A 21,971-nucleotide genomic window follows, 5' to 3' on the forward strand; every position below is an offset into this window, starting at 1 on the left:
AGCTGTCGGCGGATAGGGTGGTCCCCGCACACAGTGCAGGGACCGCCCTGTCTCAGCTCCGCTCTGCCCTATGGGGAACCGGATGCAGACGGACCGTCTGTCCGTCTGCATCAGTTCCGTTCCGCCGGACGGAAGAAAAATAGGGTTTTCTTCCGTCCGAAAACCGGATCCCGACGGACGCGGACGCTAGCGGATGCTCCATCCGCTAACGGACGCGATCCCATAGGGATGTATTACAAGTCCGTTAACGGACTTGTAAAAACGGACAGGCGGAGCGGACGTCTGAAAGGGGCCTAAGTCCAGTTAGTTTGATTTATTGATTGACCTGAATAAATGAGAACCTTCACAGACATCCACCTCCACAGTACAAGGGTCTTGTCTGCTTACAGGGTACCGAGAGAAACTCCGGATATAAATCATCAATGTTCTGTTTAATCCATGAATCAGTAGTTGCACTATTATTACCAAACTCCCTCATCCATGTCTTTATGGACCTTGCTTTGTGCACTGGTGTGCAGTCATGTTGGAACAGGAAGGGGCTGTCCCCAAACTCTTCCCACAAATTTGGGGGCATGAAATTGTCCAAAATGTCTTGGTATGCTGACGCTTTAAGAGTTCCCTTCACTGGAACTAAGGAGCCAAGCCCAACCCCTGAAAAACAACCCCACACCATAATCCCCCCTCCACCAAATGATTTGGACCAGTGCACAAAGCAAGGTCCATAAAGACATGGATGAGCGAGTTTGGGGTGGAGGAACTTGACTAGCCTGCACAGAGTCCTGACCTCAACCTGATAGAACACCTTTGGGATGAATGTGCTTCTGGAAGAATGGTCAAACATTCTCATAGGACAGCCTTCCCAGAGGAATTGAATCTGTTATAGACTGGGATGCCATTAAAGTTCATGTGTGTGTAAAGGCAGGTGTCCTAATACTTTTGGCAATATAGTATATATAGTATATATACTGTATATTCTTTTTATACTAAGTCCAGTCCATTGTTTGGACATAGTACCTGCCGAAGGGTGATTCCAGCAGCCAAATAAAAGGAATTGGGATATTAAAGTTCTCCCCAGCACAAAATTAAAACTCAGCAGCTACACAATGGGGGTTATTTACTAAAGGCAAATCTACTTTGCACTACAAGTGCAAACTACAAATGCAAAGTGCACTTGAAATTGCAAGGAAAGTGCACTTGGAAGTGCAGTCGCTGTAGATCCGAGGGGAGAAAGGAAAATAAAAAAACAGCATTTTAGCTTGCACATGATTGGATGATAAAATCAGCAGAGCTTCCCCTCATTTCTGATCTACCCCTCATTTCAGATCTACCCCTCAGATTTACAGCATCTGCACTTACAAGTGCACATGTAGTGCAAAGTGGATTTGCCTTTAGTAAATTGCCCCCATACTGTACACATACTGCAGCTGCTGACTTAATATTAGGACACTTACCTGTCCTGGAATCCAGCGATGTTGGTACCCCAGCCTATGTTTCCATTGGCTCTCGGGTGCTGCTGCTGCCATTCCCTATAGGGGCCAATTCACACCACATGCAGTCCAGTGCGTTTTTTTTTGTCTGCATGGAAAGTAGGTTATATGGTTTTCAATGGCATAATTCACACCAGTGCTTGCAGTTCCAGAAAAAAAGTAGAGCATGCTGCATTTTTCCTGCACTGGACTGTAATGGAACACTGTAAAGCACATCAAAAACGCACTAGAATGCACCTGAACGCACTGGAACACACATGTCCTTATCTAAGGTTAAGAAAAAAAGAGGAGGAAAATGCACTGGAATGCTTTAAAAACACACCAAACATGCCCTGGAATGCATCAAAAACACGCATGCAGAAAAGCATCGGAAACGCATCTACCGCAGCGAGATCTCTCAGAAGTGGGGACAGGTACCTGTCAAAAACAGGAACCTGCTCCCCTCCCCCGAAAGGTGGCAAATGTGGCAAAGTAGGGGGGGGGGAGGCAAATAAGTGGAGCTTCCACTTTTGGGTGGAACTTCGCTTTAAATGTCATATCCCTGCCCAAGCTGCACTGTTGTCATGTGCCAATACTAGGCTGGGCTGGAAGATAAATATGTAAGTGATGAGAGCTGCATTCTTGTGTGTGTATGTGTGTGTGTATACACAGTATATATGTGTATATGTGTGTGTATATAATATATATATATATATACATACATACATACATACACACACACACACACAGAGTATATCTGATATATATATATATATACACACACATATAGCAGAATGAAGATACAGTGTGTGTATGTATATATATATATATATATATATATATATATATATATATATATATATAATGCCTCTCCCATCACTTACTTACATGTATAAATATTTTTCTCATTTCTTTTTTTTCATTCCTTTTATTGGGATGTGGGTCTGTGATTTCTGTGCCTTCAATCTTCCAATATGTAAATCCTGCCCTGGGAAAAACTCTTCAAACAGACAGACTTCTATCATAATACAGGAAGACAGGAAGTGAACTGGGTGGGAACCAGAGAGGTGGTGAACCTTCACCTCTCACTTCCTGTAAGGCCTAGTCTGAAAGGGAAAGCATGGCATGGTGGAGACACTCTGGGCCAGATTCTCATACATTCGCGCTGCTCCTGGGCAGCGTAATATATGAGATCTACGTTACACTGCCGCAGGTCTACAGGTTTACATCCTGATTCTCAGAACACTTACCTGTAAACTTGCGGCGGTGTAGCGTTAGATTGCTCGTCGCAAGCCCGCCCAATTCAAATGGGGCGGGCACCATTTAAATTAGGCGCGCTCCCGCGCCGAGCGTACTGCGCATGCTCCGTCGGGTAAATTACCCGACGTGCATTTCGCTAAATGACGTTGCCCCGACGTAATTTGCCTAGATGTATACGTAAATGGCGTCCAGCGCCATTCACGGACATCTTACGCAAACGACGTAATTTTTATTGAATTCGACGCGGGAACGACGGCCATCGTTAACATTGGTTGCGCCTGCTAATTAGCAGGGGCAACCTTACGCGTCGCGTACGCTACGCAAACGACGTTAATTCGCTGCGTCGACCTCGCGTATGTTCGGGAATCGCCGTACTTACCTCATTTGCATAGACGACGGGGAAAAGCGACGATGCGACACCTAGCGGCGGGAAAAAAAAATACTTTTAAGATCTGACAGCGTAACAGCCTTACGCATGTCAGATCTAATGGGTACCTATGCGCAACTGATTCTGAGAATCAGTCGCATAGATACCCGGGGCCAGATGAGGTGTTACGACGGCGCTAATGGTGTTGCGCCGTCGTAACGCCTTTGAGAATCTGGCCCTCTGTATTCTGGATGGATTCTCCTGGATTAAAGGTATGTCTTCTATTAAATAATATTAGAATTGTGACAGTTTGGTGCATGAGTTAAGTTTTATTTGTCTATTTCCTGCTGAATAGTTCTCATTCTGTGTGCATTCACAGTTACCATGCAGCATGTGCACAGTAATGTAATATTACAGAGCTCCTCTTCCACAGCATGTCACTCTGCTTCATATAATATGTATGGCTTCCATGTTATATCCAGTGACTGTGTAGCATACTTTCAGTGCACATTGCTGCATATAATATTATATGGCTTCCATTCTATATCCACGCATCATGCAGCATAGGGGTTGATTTACTGAAGGCAAATCCATTTTGCACTACAAGTGCACTTGAAAATGCAGTCGCTATAGATCGGAGGGGAAGATCTGAAATGAGGGGAAGCTCTGCTGATTTTATCATCCAATCATGTACAAGCAAAAATGTTTTTTTTTATTTTTTTTCATGTCCCCTTCAGATGCACTTGTAGTGCAAAGTGGATTTGCCTTTAGTAAATATACCCCATTATAATGTCAGGGCACAGTGCTACCAATGTTTTATGTCTCCCTTCCCTTTTGCATATTATTATCTGCCCTGCTACTAGGTGCCAACATATATGGATTTTTCCATACAGATACCAATTATGGGCCACCTTTCAGGCCGATAACAATATGAGGTACTGATATTCTGTTTACATCCAGCTGCCCCAGAAGTAGCCTGATATCAGTTGACACCTAGGCCTTTTTTTGTATTCTAACAGCCACTGGCCACTGTCAGAATACAGGAAAAAAGAGCAGATAGCAGGGGAATCAATAACCAGGTTGCTATTGACTATTTAAAATTGCAGTAGCCAATAGCTAGTGGGCTATTACACCCGCCCACTGCCTGTTGTCAATCAGCAAAGGAGAGGATTTGAAGGAGAACATTCTTCTTCAGGTCTTCCTCTGCTGATTGACAACAGGCAGTGGGAAGGGGGCGCAATAGTCAGCCTAATTTTAAAATTGAAACAGCCAATGGCAGTCTGGCTATGGTTCCCCCCACTACCTGCTGTTTACATTCAGCTGCCATCAAGTTAATTGTGCAGAAAGAGGTTAGCGGTGTCTGGGGTGTGTGTGTGTGGGGGGGGTGGATGGGGGGTGTGGAGGTGGAAAGCTAATTTTTTTTTTTTTTTGGGGGGGATTCTGGCAGATGGGCCGCTGTCAAAGCACCTGACCAAGACTGACAACTGGTGAATGGAAAACCGGAATAAGCACTTGGAAGAAGAAAACCGACAACCGAGACAACTTGCCTTTGGTAAGCGGACAACTTAATTACGATGGTGGGCACCTTCCGTTTTTTTTTATATCACCGCATTCAACTGGCACTGTACCTGATCATCATATCTGCATCATCCTTCATTATTCATTTGGTCATCAGTGTTTGAGTTTTGTGGTGATATCATTAAGAACTTTTGAGGTTTGGTTTGCCAATTGTGTGCTGTTGGCATACAATTTTGGGATCACCAATTTGGTGTATTAACCTCTCATTGTTTATACATATAATTGGACATTCATTTTGTGAATTTATATACAAATTTTTCTGTGCACTCTGATTTTTTGTTTTTGTTAATTATTGTGCACTGTTTTTGGCATATCAGCCCCTGGATGCCAATCTTTCAATGTGAATTGGTATTGGTAAAATTGTTTTATTTTAATTTATTTTTTATCTATTTATTGTGTGTTATTCCACCAGTACTGCTGCCTTTTGTTATTTTTTTTTTTTTTTTATCTTTATTTTCTCTTTGACCAATCATTTGCCCTTTCATTCTACAGTGTTTTAAGGCAGAGTAAGGCAACCTTAGAGAGGTGGAGATCTACCTGAACAACATGGGAGAAGTCAAAGATCACAGGGCACAGTGTCTTCCAATGTTGCCTCCTCACACCTGACTAAAACCTATAATTGCCGTACTACCGCGCTGCAATCACGTGCCTTTCACTGCAATTATTGGTGTTAACATTTTGCCTCCTCACCACCTTGCAGAATTTCTCAGAGGCGCATTGGAGCATTGCATACCGCACTTGTGAATGAGCCCTTAGTTGCATTTGGCAATAGCACTTTTAAGGCTCATTCACATGTGAATTTGGGGGTGGTAAAACCCCGCCCCCAAGCCCCTACCCCCTTTAGCTGCTAAGTGGGAGGGGGTCAGGGTGCCATGGGAAGTGGATGCTTGAGAGTTACTATTAGCTCTCAAGCAACCAGAAACAACAGTACCAATGGGGATCGTTGGGCAACTGGGAGTTTACTGTACTACATTCAGTATAGTATCAGTGAGTGCACTCAGGTAACTACATACTATATACACAAGTAGGATTTTTGTTTTGTGGAACATCCTTACTTTTAACTTGGGTGAAACCCTCCTGGAATATTTTTGATCTAGTGGGGGGGTCAGCAGCAGACTGGAGAAAAACCCTCTAATCATGTAAAAGTACATTTTTCCACAAGTCATCAATTTCTAACAAATGAAATGTATGGATATAGTGAGAAAATAGGCCATTATGTTACTTAAAAAGTTTTTATGCATTTCCATAGATTTGCCTGGCGTAATGGATACTTTGAAAACCACAAGAGCGCAGCTAATAGTACTGAAGAATGATGGTGGAAGTTCATCCTGTGTGGGTGTATCGTGTGCATCACCTTCTGTCCCGTCTGAAGAGTTGAGCTCATCTCCTTGTCAAGTGTCATACTCAAGGCCTAAACAGGTAGGTTTTCTTTTGGTACCGAAACATTAAAACATATTTTTTTTAAATATCAAACATGTCCAACTCCTATTTACCTGCTCTGTGTAAGGGTTTTTGTACAGAGCAGCTCAGATCCTTCTCTTCTCAGGTCCCATGCCAGTGCTCCTGAACCAGAGCTCTGTGTGTCCAATCACACACTGAGCCTTGCCTTGGCCCCATCTCCTAATTCGCTCACTGGCTGTGATTTATAGCATCGGGAGCCAATAGCTCCCACCGCTACAGAAGGCCAATCAGCAGTGCAAGTCCCTGGAGAGACAAGGCTCTCATGGACATCGCTGGATCGAGAGGGGACTCATGTAAGTATAGGGGGGCTGCTGCACACAGAAGTTTTTTTTTTTTACCTTCATGCATAGGATACATGAAGGTAAAAACCCTTGTGTCTTTACAACCACTTCAATAAAAAGTAACCTTTAAGGCGGTGCCTCCAAGCGGCTGACAGATGGAGAGAAGCGGGTACAGTTAAACCCTATAAAAACCTCCACTTTTGACATGTAGACTGTAAGCCAATTTGACTGTTGTGTCAAAATGAGATATCTTGCTCAGTCTGGTAGTAGTCTGAACTAATAAGGCAAGTTGTAGGCAAGATGTTGATTTTTATACTGATTTTTGAAAAGTCTACAATATTTTGATGTTTTTATACATGCTTAATTTTGTTAGTTTTATTTACTCAGCTGCATCTGTTAGACCCCTTTCACACTGAGGCAGTTTTCAGGCGTTTTAGCGCTAGAAATGGCCTCTAAAAAGCTCATACAACTGCATCTCTTTCAGTGCAATGAGTCATTTCACACTGGGGCGATGCGCTTGCGCAACATTAGAAAAAGTCCTGCAAGCAGCATCTGGGGCGGGTTGGGAGCACTATAAATAGCGCTCCTAAAACGCACCTGCCTATTGAAATTAATGGGCAGTGCTTCCAAAGCACCCTAAAAGCGCATTAAAAACTGGACTTTTTCCCTTTAAAAAAAAAAAAACGCCTAAAAAGTCCTACAAAAACACTGCAAAACCGCCGGAGCTTTAGCATCGCTGCAGTGTGAAAAGGGTCTTATATGACTTTTGATTCACAGGGAAAATCTAATAAGTCTAATATTTTCTATTTACTTTTTAAAGCTGCTACTTTGGCAAAGTTTCCTGGGACTTCATAAGCTGTGATCAGTGACGCTGTTACGAGAAAAATTGCGGTGTTGAAATATCACCTGAAGGGAAACATCAGGAACCTCAGCAGAATACCACAAACTTTTATGTCATTAATGTCATTTACCACAGTTAACACCACTTTCTATTCCCTGTGTTGTAGTTTTTGTATATTTACATAATAAAGTTGTGTGTATTGTACTGTGTTATTGTTTTTTTTTCCAAATGTTTGCTAGTTTTATAGGCCTACAATATATAAAATACAATATATAAATACACAGCATTTCAAAATGTAATAGGAATGTATTTTTTAAAATTTTGCATTCAGAAGTACATTTACATTTATATTTAAAATATATTTTAAAAAAACATTCTTAATATATTTTTCCGAAATATATTGCCATATATTTGAAATGCTACAATTTTGGCCAGATTCAATATATTTCAAAAATATATTTCAATATATTTGTGCATATATTTCGGAAATGCATTGTGAAATATGTTGCAAATATATTCATAAATATATGTTAAATGTACTTCTGAATGCATTTAGCAATATATTTTTGCAGCCATAAATATATTGCAAAGTGCATTTTGGAATGCATTGTGAATATATTCATAAATATATGTGAAATGTACTTCTGAATGCATTTAGCAATATATTTCTGAATATATTCACAATGCATTCCAAAATGCACATTGCAATATATTTATGGTTGCATAAATATATTGCTAAATGCATTCAGAAGTACATTTAACATATATTTATGAATATATTTGCAACATATTTCACAATGCATTCCAAAATATATTCACAAATATATTGAAATATATTTTTGAAATATATTGAATCTGGCCAAAATTGTAGCATTTCAAATATATGGCAATATATTTGAGAAAAATATATTAAGAATGTTTTTTTAAAATATATTTAAAATATATTTTACTTCCACATGGGAAAATATAAAAATTTAATTTGGGTACAGTGTTGCATAACTGCACAATTGTCATTCAAAGTGTGAAAGTGCTAAAATTGGTCTGGGCAGGAAGGGGATTTAAGGGCCAAATCCACAAAGATTGTGCCTAACTTAATTTTTTCCATTTAAGTTACACTGCCTTAAAATTTCTACCTAAGTGCCCGATCCACAAAGCACTTACCTAGAAATTTTGGGCTGTGTAACTTAAATTCCGCCGTCGCAAGGCGTTCCTATTCAAATGGGGGCGATTCCCATTTAAATTAGGCGCGCTCCCGCGCCGGCCGTACTGCGCATGCTCGTGACGTCATTTTCCCGACGTGCATAGCGCGAAATTACGTTACGCCGAGCTTTGTGGATTGCGACGGGTCAATAAAGTTGCGTCGGAAAAAAAAAAATACGGCGGGAAAAAAAATTTCAAAATTTAAAAAAAATTGCGTCGCTGGACAGAAAGGTCTGCTTTTACATGGCGTACTAACTTTACACCATGTAAAAGCAGCCCTAATTTTGCGTATGCAAACTAAAACTTACAGAGAAAAAACGAACCTGAAAAGCTTCGTGGATCTCCGTAAGTGCTAATTTGCATACCCGAGGTGGCATTTCGACACGAAATGCCCCCAGCGGCGGATGCGGTACTGCATCCTAAGATCCGGCAGTGTAAGTCCCTTACACATGCCGGATCTTCTGCCTAACTATGGAAAACTGATTCTGTGGATCAGTTCCATAGTTAGGAACAGGAATACGACGGCGTAACAGCAATTACGCCGTCGTATCCCTTTTGTGGATTTGGCCCTAAGTGCCCAGTAAGCAGGTTGTTACTAAACAGTCATACTTACTATAAATGGAAATCAAAACTGCTTAATCACTTCAGCCCGGAAAGGATTTATCCCCTTAATAACCAGGCCATTTTTTGTGATACAGCACTGCGTGATTTTAACTAACAATTGTGCAACGCTGTACCCAAATAAAATAGATTTCCTTTTTTACCACAAATAGAGCTTTCTTTTGGTGGTATTTGATCAACTCTGTGGTTTTTATATTTTGCGCTATAAGAAGAAACAGACTATGAGATACATTTATGGGCCCGGATTAAGATAGCCTTTATGCCGGCATATCTATTGATACGCCACATAAGTGCTACGAAGCGCCGGTGTATCTTCTTTCTGCAGGTCGTTCAGAACACGGCTGTGCGTCTGGTGACTGGAAAAAAACATGGGAATCAATCTCCCCATCACTGAGAAGCCTTCACTGGCTACCAGTGAAAGACAGAATCACTTTCAAAGCACTCTGTCTAACGCATAAATGTATTTGGGGAAATGCCCCCCAATACCTATGCGACAAAATAAAAGCCTACAACCCCAATCGCACTCTGCGATCCTCCAACCAAAATTGACTCCAAATCCCCAAAACCAGATACAAGTCCAAAGGAGAAAGAATATTTGCTGTCCAAGGCCCTCGACTTTGGAACACTTTGCCAACCTCCATTCGGTTGGAGGAGAACCACTTGGCCTTTAGGAGAAAGATCAAAACCCACCTCTTCTGAGCTCAAGGGAGAAGTGGTCAAACAAGCGCCCAGAGGCGATTCAGTTCGCATGTGTAGCGCTATATATAAGTTTTTCACTCACTCACTCACTCACTCAGAAAGCTAGATACGCCAGAATTTCCCTGAGATCCGACTGGCGTAAGTGTCTTACTGCCGTATCTTAGGCTGCATATTTACGCTGGCCGCTAGGTGGCGCTTTCGTATATTCACGCAATGAATATGCTAATTAGGTAGATAGGCCGATTCAGAAACGTAGTTTTTTTTTTCCGGCGTAAAGTTACCCCTGCTATATGAGGCGTAGTCAATGTTAAGTATGGACGTTGTTCCCGCGTCGAGTTTTGAAAATTTTATGTCGTTTGCGTAAGTTGTTTCGCGAATAGGGCTGTACGTAAGTTACGTTCACGTCTAAAGCAATGAGGATTTGTGGCGTAATTTCGAGCATGTGCACTGGGATTTTTTAACGAACGGCACGGGGTCACCATTCATTTAAATAAAACACGCCCACATCATCCCCATTTGAATTAGGCGGGCTTACGCCGGACCACAGACGCTACGCCGCCGTAACTAAGGGCACAAGTTCTTTCTGCATACGGAAGTTGCGCCCTAAGTTACGGCGGTGTACAGTATCTGAGATACGTTACGCCGCGCCAAAAGATACTCCAATGTATCTGAATCCGGCCCATGGACTTTTTTTTATTGTTTTACTGGTAATGGTGGCGATTATCGTTTTTTAGTGGGACTGCGACATTGCAGCGGACAAATCTGACCCTAAGTGACACTTTTTGGGGACCAGTGGCACAATACAATGATCAGTGCTAAAATGAAAATGCACTGATCACTGTATAAATGTCACTGGCAGGGAAGGGGTTAATATCAGGGGCGTGTGTGGGGGAAGTACTGATAGGAAGAACACAGAGATCGCTGTTTCTGATTATTAGGAACAGAAGATCTCTGTATACTTCCCTGTCAGAACTTAGATCCCCATTCTACCCCTCTGGGGAGTGATCACTGGTGGTCGGCAGACATTGGGTATGTTGTTTCACGCAGTAGAGCCGCCTTACCCAATTACGTATGTAGTGGGTAGTCTTTAAGTGGTTAAATAAGATCTCAGTTGAATCCCTTAAATCATACATATCCAAATCTTCTATCCTGACTCTCGATAAACCGACGGCTTTTGAATTTTTATGCGCCCAGGGCCCCCACCAATTACACCTAATATCTTCTATTCACAGTATCCTCCATGGGTCAATCCCTCTTTCTGAAACCACACACCTTTACATGAGAAAGTGGTCCCACCTATTGGGTAAGCCTATTACGGTCCAAACCTGGGACAAGATTTGGTCTTCTACCTTTAAATCCTCTAAATGTGGGATCCATCGGGAAACGTCTATTAAAATTCTCATGTTTTGGTATAAAACTCCTGATGTAATTCACACATACGTTCCCTCAGTTCTACCACATTGTTGGCGTTCACCTCCCTTTTGGCGGGAGGTGAGGGTGCTGGTACAGGAGGTGATAGAAGTTTCTCTTCCATTTGATCCATTGAACTTTCTTTTGGGCCTCCCATTCCCAGGTCTAACCAAAAAAGCTAACCGCTTGGCCGCCTATATTTTATTGGCCGCCAAGAGGCTCATACCGTTGTGTTGGTTGTCTAGTGCCCCGCCTCCATGGCCCAGATTTCTCCACCTTGTGGCTGAAATTCGGAGGATGGAATATTTGACGGCCTCTGTTAACGACTCCATACCACAATTTGAAAAAGTCTGGGAACCTTGGGATCTCTCGAGATACGGGACCCCTGTGTCACTGCCCTCACCTTAGTATATGCTTTCCCTGTGTGTTTTTTTTTTCTTCTCTGTTTGTACCTCTAATGTATTCCTGAGAGTTGTTTTATATGATTCTGTAGCTTCATGCAGATCACTTCTGTGCTCTGCGTTCCTGGACACTATGTATATGTCATTTACTTTCATGTTCTTTTTTTTTTTTTTCTCTTTGTACAATTCTGTATCATCATTGTGTTGAACGTTTCAATACTTTGTACTTTGATACTGTGATGTCTTACAAAATAAGTCCTGGTGAAGGTGTCATGAAGGTCCTTGTTCACAGACCTCAGACAACTGTCTCTAAATTGTGTTCTTATGTAGTTACTCCACTGCATGAGCCCATAGCATTGACTACAAGATTGCATGTGCTATCTGATAAATGTTGTACACCCGAATATGGGGTTAGTGCAAGTAGATAGGTAGAGGCTGAAAAAAACAGGAGTGATGTAATCAACCTTTTGAACTACCTTTCACGATGTACTAACATGGACTTCTATATACTGTGTCCATGTTATATATTGTGTCTGATGTTGTGAAGCTTGCTCGCACATCTTGATTCTTGATGTACTGATATGTAACCTAACAAGGTTTTTTTTTGTTTAGATCTCCTTTTATTTACATACCTGTATATGTAGCCTTCTATCTTTTTATGTTTACCCTCTTCTATCCCATGCAAATGTGGGTTTTTGTATCCCAAAATGTTCAATAAAGAAACATATAAACAAAAAAAACAGGAGTTCAGAGGCACTGAGGTAAAAGATAAAAAAATTATGAAAACTGTATTTTATGAAAAAATATGGCAATTGTTTATGGGACACACTATTTTAGCACATTTATAGGATATAGGCAGCAATGTATAAACTGACATGGTTTCAACAATTCACTACTCACAACAACAAATTGTGAGTAGAGTATGATATGGGTATAAATACTAATCAATTGATAATTGGACTATGTTACAGTGGTGGATCCTAGTGCTGCAGATGCTAATGTCTTCATATGCACACTTTAAAGGGGTTGTAAAGGTAAAAAATGTTTTCCCTAAATAGCTTCCTTTACCTTATGGCAGTCCTCCTTCACTTTACCTCATCCTTCGATTTTGCTTTTAAATGTCCTTATTTCTTCTGAGAAATCCTCACTTCCTGTTCTTCTATCTGTAACTACACGTAGTAATGCAAGGCTTTCTCCCTGGTGTGGAGAAAGCCTCTTGAGGGGGAGGGGGCGAGCAGGAGAATAAGGACATTTAAAAGCAAAATCGAAGGATGAGGTAAGTGAAGGAGGACTGCACTAAGGTAAAGGAAGCTATTTAGGGAAAAAAATGTTTTCCTTTACAATCCCTTTAACCACTGTTGCTGTATTTGCGGGTGTGTGTGGGGGGGAGACCTTCACCTGGAAGTGGAGTGGGTACCTGTCAGAAAAAAATAAACCTCCAAAAGTGTTAGAGGAAGGGGGAGGAGGGGGAAAAGCAGAACTTTTCTTTTTGGTGAAGTTCCACTTTAAGTCCCCATTACAGAAATTTCTCTTAGTTCCTGCCAGGACAGTAAAAGATGAGCAATGTATCTTATGCCAACAGGGACAAAAACCATGGGGCACAGACCGAAATATAAAAGAGTTGCTGAACTTCAGTCTTTGCACATTGGTTGTGCATATGCCTTAAGGTTTCTTTCCTATCACTATATCACTACAATCAATTGAATCAGCCATCACTGATTCTATTGTGTGCTACAAGCAGATAGAGCACAGATAGAAGCTCTTGTGTAAATTAAAGTTGCAATCATTCCTTGTGGTATTAACTAATAAATATGTTGTAATAAGTTAAGTTTAATCATTTTAAAATTAATGATGACAGTTAAAGCAACCTCAAAAGGGGGGGCGTGGCTTTCGCACACACGGAGATGGCCGATTGAGCAGTGAGCTCCGCCATCCAGACCGGACTAAAGCGACAAAACAGGGCGAATCCGCTGCAGTACACAGCCATTACCTGCCTGATCATACCCCCTACATTCCGCAGCAACGATGTCCCGCAAACGGATCCAGGACAGAGGCCTAAAACGGCTGGAGGCCTTTCAGCCTCGCCGCCGGGACCAAGATGGCGCCACAGGAGCTGCGGTGAAACAATCACTATCCTATTGTGAGCCCCCAGGAGCCCATCCACAGAGCTCGTTTTCTGGAATGCCACCTTATCTGCCCCAGGATGACTGCCCTGCGACCCCGGTGTCCCAGAGCCTGGCGAAATCAAGGATGCAGATGGATCCCTCGGACCAGGCCTCAGACACAGTGAGTACAGGCCTACACAATGCCTCTGCCATTTCCTCACTAGTCTTCCATAGCACAATCTCTGGGCAACCGGTGCTAGACAGCACTATGAAAGACATGCTCATGTCACTACAATCGTCTCTCATGACTAACCTTTCATCACTGATTAATAGATTTTCATTGGAAATGAAACACATGGATAACAGGGTGCAGTTTATGGAAACCAAAATGGAGGAATGTACTGGGACAGTTAATGATTTAGTAGATGCATGCAATGACCAGAAGGAGGATTCTCTCTGGATTAAAGCAAAACTCGCAGACTTGGAGGACCACTCCAGGCGCATTAAGGTTAAAATATGCGGGATCCCTGAATCATCCAACCCAAAGCTGCACAACTTTGCTACCACACTATTTTCTACCATGCTCCCGGAGCTCTCCCCAATTGAGCTTACAATTGATCGCATACTCTGATATTCAACTCTATGCTGATCTATCTCAATATAAGCTCCAAATGAGGAGGCAACTGAAAACCATAACCAAAGCCATGAATAACCACAAAATTATCTACAAATGGCGCTACCCAGCGACCATTTTGGTCACACATAATGGTATTCCCCATACTATCTCCACCCTGGAGGGAGGAATGAAACTACTACATTCATGGGGCATCTTGCCTGATCCCTCACTCAAGCATCTAGACCCCAATGCCCCTCCTAATCCGTTTACCTTTGGCACTGATTGGGGGAAACACAAGAGCAACCACCGCTGATCACCGAGCCCTACAATACTACTTTAATCGTCTGACCTGGTCCTGTCTGGATATGCGCTTGAACACCTGCTTACTGAACTTTCCCCGTTACTAGTCAGCTGCTCACCAGAGCGGTTCCCGCTGACACACCTGTGCTAGTTTTGTTTTTATTTGTTCCTTTGTTAAAGACTAGTTTTCTTTTTTTTTATTTCTTTTTTTTTGTTATCCTCGCTTGCATATTGCTGCCGAGTTTGCGCAGTCACCTGCTCTAGGTGAATTCAGAAAACCTACACAGAATTTTGTTGAGACTCTGCTCTAACTTACTGACCCGGACGGGCGGTATATTATCCTGGTATGTACGCTCAACAATGTACTTTACACCCTGGTCTCCGTCTACGCCCCAAACCATGGTCAAATGACTTTTCTTAAGAAAACTCTGCGAGCAGCCCGGAAAATTCAACAAGGTCAATTACTGATGTGTGGTGACTTTAATATGGTCCCAAACAACACAATGGACTCCACTGCAGGAACTAAAAGATGTGCTTCTCCTCTAGAAGCATTTATCAATGCCAATGATTTGTATGACATGTGGAGGTGCTGTCATGCGAGTGAGAGAGATTTCACATTCCTCTCGCCGCGTCATAACACCTACTCACGTATTGATTTGTTTTTAGCTGACAATGGGTTGTTGCATAACATTTCAAACTCTTCTATTCTTGCCACCACCTGGTCAGACCATGCCCCTATTATCCTTACCATTTCTGACGATTTTCATCCACCCAATTCCTATATCTGGACGGTTAACAATTATCTACTTAACACACCATGTTATGTATAGTATTTCTCGCTCAATCAGGGGTCCGTGTCCGATCCGCTGGTGGTATGGAATGCCCACAAAGCTGTCATTCGAGGGGTTTTTCTCCAAATGGATGCCAGAGCTAAGAAAAAAAGAACCCAACGTCTAGATAAACTTACAGCAGACATAACTACCACTGAATCCCAGAATAAAAGTAACCCCTCCGCGTTCTTACTATCTAAAATATTCACTCTACGCCATGACCTAAGGGCCCTTCTTCTTGAAAAACATGTGAAAGCTTATAAAACATTTAGGGCCACTTCATACACCACAGGGAACAAGGCAGGCAAAAGCAATGTCCCTAAGGGTTAAAGGCCACAGCGCCAAAACAAAAATTCCCTACATACATCACCTCACACAATGAAAAACTCCTTAAACCCCAAGAAATAGCGTACTATGCAGATCTGTATAATCTCAAGGGTGACCCAACCACAACCCAACCCTCACCTGCTATGATTCAAAACTTCCTAGAGACACTAAACCTACTGTTTGTAACCCCCCAACAACTCTTAGACCTGAACAAATTACCCAACGCCAAATCCCCTGGCCCCGACGGCTTTACTGGGGAATACTACAAACAATTCAAGAATTCTCTGGCCCCTACTATGTGCCAAACATTTAACTTAGCTACTGCCTCCGCATCTTTCCCTCCTGAAATGCTCAAAGCCATGGTGGTGACTTTGCCCAAACCAGGCAAGGAACCCACTTCAGCGCAAGTATTCTCTGCGGATGCCCTTTCCGCCCCCTCCAGAATATCCAATGGCATGAGACAAGGTTGTCCATTATCACCCATCATTTTCAATCTTGTCATGGAACCATTAGCAGAAAGAATAATATCTAATACTTCAATCTCTGGTATACCCCTGGCAGGTCAGGAACATAAAATAAGCCTGTTCGCAGATGACGTAATCCTCATGATCACAGACCCTGTCCGCTCTATCCCGAATGTCCAGAGGATGCTGGCCTGGTTCAGTGATGTTTCCTATTACAAAGTCAATGAAACAAAATCATACATACTTGACCTAGGCCTGGACGCGCCCACTAGCCAATGACTCAAATCACAATTCCCTTACGTTTGGGCGGACCAGAGCATAACATATCTAGGCATCCAGCTGACTAAATCAACTAAAGCATTGCTCTCAACTAATTATTTACCGATCTGCTCTAAACTGCAAGCCGATCTCACCAGGCTGGCGTCCTTTGAATTCTCTTGGATGGGACGACTAGCAGCGTTCAAAATGTTCCATCTTCCCCAAATGCTATAACTATTCAGAACTATTCCCATACCTCTACCCCTTAGTTACTTCAAATCCCTACAGACGATTTTATCCAAATTTATTTGGCAAGGTAAGAAAGCCAGATGCGGCCACTCTCAGTTAATTATACACCACATGGCGGGAGGAATGGGATATATTGATTTTCAGGACTACTACATGGCCTCTATCCTCACTCAATCAAAGGAATGGTTCACAATCTCCCCCCCAACCATGTTATGGGGGCAAATTGAAGCAACCATGATACCAGGAGGTAATTTATCCTCCTGGCTGTTTGCATCTTTATTAGGAAAAAAACCTCTTACCCAACTGTCACCAACCATAGCAGCAACCATCAAAGTCTGGTCCAGATCTTCCAAACTCTCAAGCTCTTACCCCAATCAATCAACATTACCTATTCCCATTGACACCTTGCATCATCTAATAGAGTCATCATCCTATGCAGGATGGAAATGCAAGGGAATAACATTTTTGTCAGATCTTGCAGATAAAGGTAAAATTAAACCGTTTTCCACGCTCCTAACGGAATATCATCTTCTACAGTCTGACAGGTTCCTATATATTTGCACCCAACACTGCCTTGCCTCACTCAAAACTTGGTCATGGAAGATCCCTCAGATGGCCTGGATCTTCATTAAATCCTCCACAGCTTTGCGGAAGGGCATATCCTTGTTCTATAACATTCTACACCAAAAAACTACCTTTACTAGCTCCACAGCCCTACTGCGATGGGAGAAAGACCTAGGTCAAAACTTCTCACATCTTAAATGGGAAAAGGCTTGCCAAGCCACATATAAAGCAACATGCTGCTCATCCCTTTGGGAACTTGCATTTAAATTAACACATCATTGGTATCTGACCCCCGATAGATTGTCCAAGTTTAGTACAGCACTGTCGAACTCCTGCTGGAGGAACTGCGGGCATAGTGGTAACCTACTTCATACATTCTGGCACTCAGTGTTCAAGTTAATATCTGACAGGGGTGTGGCTTGGCGCGCAGCGTGGATGGATGCTGAATAGAGGAGCTCCGCCATCCAGGTGATCTCGGCTGCTAAAACGCCCGGTTTTCGGCTGAATATGTCCACGCAAATCAAGAGGGGCCCCCACAAACGTTCTCTGTGATCAATGGGCACCCCCAAAAGCAAGGCATCCCCGGCTAACTTGAATAAATTTTGCTACAGCGGCGACAGCAAGAGATCCAAGATGGCGCCGATGGCTCATGCAGGGAGGGAGATCTGGAGGATGACGAGATTTCTCTGCCTGCATCAGAAGACTCATCCAGAGGTAACATTGCCCATGATCAACCCCTGAACTATGCTATGATGATGGACATAGCTAATGACATTAAAAGCTCATTCGCAGCGGCAATCACAGACATAAAATCTGAGCTGCAGAGATTGTCTGAACAAATGGCGGTGGGAAAGAGAGCAGGGAGGGGGAGACACAGAGCCCTAGTCAGACTTGATGATATAGTGATCGATCACTCACAACACCTGATCGACATGAACAGGCAAATTGAGGACCTGGATAATAGGGGGAGAAGGCACAAAATTAGGGTGAGGGAGGTCCCAGAAACTGTCATCCCTGAGCAGATTAAGCCAGCCCTCTCCTCCATCTTTAATGGCCTCCTAGATAGGCCTGAAGTCTCCCCCATTGAATACAACAGGGCCCACAGAGCCTTCAGACCACGAGCTCCTGATAACAATCCCCCCAGGGATATCATTTGCTGTCTCCCGAATGTCAGTCTTAAAGAGGAGATTCTACAAAAAGCCAGAGCGAACAAACAAGTTGTGTTTAATGGCGCAGAGGTTCAGCTTTTTCAGGACCTGTCCCCCATAACACTGAAAAATAGAAGGGCATTGAGACCACTACTGGAAGTCTTGAGAGAGAGGGGGTTTTGCTTATCGATGGAAGTTCCTGTTCGCTCTGCAGATTGCCCCAGTAGATCTGCCTGAATGGTACGCTGAGTTCTGCTTTCCTCCTGCCATTAACAATATGCCTCCCAAACAAGGGCCCTCCCCTGCCAAATCCCCATATCGTCAGGGACAACAATGCAGAAATTCTGACAGAAACAACTACAACTCCCCTGCTGCCAAGAGTTCCCATCTGATGAATCCTGAATAATGGGTCACCTCATTGTCACCTCGCATAGATAACCATTATCATTAGGAGATCTTTTTGTCAACAAGGATTTTCTTTGATTTTTTTGTTTTTTTTTCACATGACTTTTTCTTTTGACCACAGGCAGAATAACTTGAACAGTTATATTTTATTTTTCCCTTTGTTTTCTTTCTTTTTTTTCCAACTCACCACTAGATGGCATACTAGAGACATTTTAAGATTACACTGCTGTATTAAAGCGGATGTGCCATGAAAAAAAAATATTAAAAGCCAGCAGCTACAAATACTGCCGCTGCTGACTTTTAATATTAGGACACTTACCTGTCTTGGAGTCCAGCGCCGTCTGCAGCAGAGGACGAGCGACCCCTCATCACTCGTCCTCGGTGAGGGAACCAGGAAGTGAAGCACTCCGGCTTCACTACCTGGTTCCCTACGACGCATGCGCGAGTTACGCTGCACCGCTGATTGGCTCCCGCTGTGCTCTGGGAGCCGAGTGTTCCCAGAGCACAACGGGGGAGGACGGGAGGTGACGTTCTTGCCCGCCATCTGCCCAAGACTGTGTGGCCGGAAGTGGGTGCAAATACCTGTCTTTAGACAGGTATCTGCACCCCCCTCCTCCCTGAAAGGTGTCAAATGTGACACCGGAGGGGGGGAGGGTTCCGATCAGCGTGAGTTCCACTTTAGGGTGGAGCTCCGCTTTAAGTGTCCTGCACACTTTCTCCTATTTCCAAAGGTTATGTCCCTTGCTATACAATCTATAAGACTGATTCAGTTTGCTGTTTTACATAGCAGTTTAACTCGCCCAGTATCTCCTCTATGATTACCAATAGAGGGCCAAAAAAGCTATCTCCTCACGCCAATTCTGCCTTTTTAGATATTACAATGGATTAATATGTTTGTTATCTGAGACTCCAAAGGCAGTGACGGGGAGAAGGCACTATGAAAGTAATCATTCTTGCTGGGACATCTCCGGATTATTAAGCTTATACCAATAATACTATGTTACACCTAACAAAATAAGGGAAATAGCTTTTGATCTAACAACGGAATGTTTAGCCAGTTTTTTGTTTCTCTCACCATTATAGTTGTTTTCATGAGGTTTTGTGTTTATTGACAATTCTGTTGTTCTAGCACCCCAATATGGCTTTTTCTGCATCTGAGTCTGTTAGATGCTCAACCTAACTGTGAGTACTTTTTCAGAAACTCTTCTGTTGGTAACAAGAGATGCCTCCACCTAACTGAAAGGCCATACCTACTATCAGTCGAAGCATTTTTTTTTTTTTATTATTTTTTTTGTTTTGTTTTGTCACCTTCTCAAACGAGAAATGCCTGAATAACCCTTTTTATTCTTCTGAAGACATCGCACTCCCACCTATAGGATTACTGTGCTTGCTGCAATGTTTGTAACTCCAATGTTATGTTATGTTGTTTATAATGTAACCTCACTGTTTTGCTTTTCATTGACAAATGCATATACCAACCAGCAGGTGCAATAGACCACCTGCATCACGTGCCAGCAAGGCACATTCCTTGTTCCTCCTAGCAGAGGGACTCATATATGATCTGTGCACATTTAATTATTATTGCTATATGTGTCACAATTTTATATTGTATGGTATTTGATTTTCATTACTGTTAGTCATTTTAAGCGCTACACATATATATTCCTTTGCAGCTGAGAGAGAGCCCAGGAGAAGAGAAGCGCCAATTAGATGGGGTAAGTCAGTGCACCAGACCCGCCAGCCGACCGACCGATGGGAGGAGTTTACTGTTTTCCGCCCCCCAAAGAAAATAACCACCGGTGGAGATAACCCTCTTAAAGTATAAATATAGCATTTTCTTTCTTTTTAGGTTTAGTTAAAATTATGTCATTCATGTCAAAATTCATCTAGTGTCTCTATCCCCTTTCAGAAAAGATATCCCGTCAGCATCCTCACTTCTTGTTTTCTTGATTGGTGTTGCTTGGGACTAGGGATGAGCCGAACACTCCCCCGGTTTGGTTCGCAGCAGAACATGCGAACAGGCCTAAAATGTATTTAAACACGCAAACACCGTTAAAGTCTATGGGACACGAACGTGAATAATCAAAAGTGCTAATTAAAAGGCTAATATGCAAGTTATTGTCATAAAAAGTGTTTGGGGACCTGGGTCCTGCCCCAGGGGACATGTATCAATGCAAAAAAAAGTTTTAAAAACAGACATTTTTTTGGGAGCAGTGATTTTAACCACTTCAGGACCTGCACACGACTATATAAGTCCTCTTTTTGAAGGGGGATATCTCGGTAACAGCAGCAGCTGCTGCCACAACCGAGACATTGGGCCATATTCTCAGAGAAGTTACGATGGAGTAAGTCAGATACTCCATTGTAACTTCCTTTTTAGGCCAGTGTATCTATGCTCCTGATTCTCAGAATCATTTTTGCATAGATACACTTAAGATCCGCCATCTTACACTGGCGGATCTTAAATGCAATGACGCCGGCCGTCGCTAGATGGCATTTACGTGAAGGAGTCATTTGCATATGCAAATGATCCTTCTACGCCGATTCCCGAACGAGTTTGCGTCGCGTAACCGTCGCTAATGTCGTTTGCGTAAGCGGAAACTTACCCCTGCTATATGAGGGGTAAGTTTCCGCAAGTCTCGCGTAGGCCATGTTACGGATGGCGTCGGGTCCCCGTCGTGTTTTTTCGTCGGATACGTCGTTTACGTAAGTCGTTCTTGAATACGACTTTACGTCAATGACGCACACGTCGGCGTCATTGACGTTTTCCGCCGAGAACTGGAGCATGCGCACTGGGCTTTTTGCAGCCCGGCGCATGCCCAGTTCTTTTGCATCGGGGGCGCGCTTCATTTGAATTGAAGCCGCCCCCTTGGAGATCCGCCAGGCTACGCCGGGACGCTTACACTCCGCTGTCCCAACTTATGGAGCAAGTGGTTGGGGAATACAACACCTGCTCCAGTAAGTTGGGACAGCGGAGTGTAAGTGCCCTAAGCGAAGCAGGCGGAGATTCTTGGAGAATATGGCCCATCATCTCTTCAAGCGCCGGCCTGTTTACAGCGCCCACGTATGAAAACAGTGTTGAAACCACACGTGAGGTATCGCTGCGATCGTTATAGCGAG

At 43.0% G+C, this 21,971-nt stretch overlaps 1 long non-coding RNA gene across 1 annotated transcript; it reads left to right on the forward strand.

Annotated features, from left to right (window-relative positions):
* Positions 1 to 3,331: 3,331 nt before the first annotated feature.
* On the forward strand, positions 3,332 to 5,956 carry LOC120914461. The gene is made up of 3 exons (XR_005743681.1): positions 3,332 to 3,365; positions 4,541 to 4,645; positions 5,921 to 5,956. It is a non-coding gene; the product is annotated as an uncharacterized LOC120914461 (long non-coding RNA).
* Positions 5,957 to 21,971: the final 16,015 nt, after the last annotated feature.

This window comes from Rana temporaria, chromosome 9 (genome assembly GCF_905171775.1).
Source record: "Rana temporaria chromosome 9, aRanTem1.1, whole genome shotgun sequence".
NCBI classification, from domain to species: domain Eukaryota; kingdom Metazoa; phylum Chordata; class Amphibia; order Anura; family Ranidae; genus Rana; species Rana temporaria.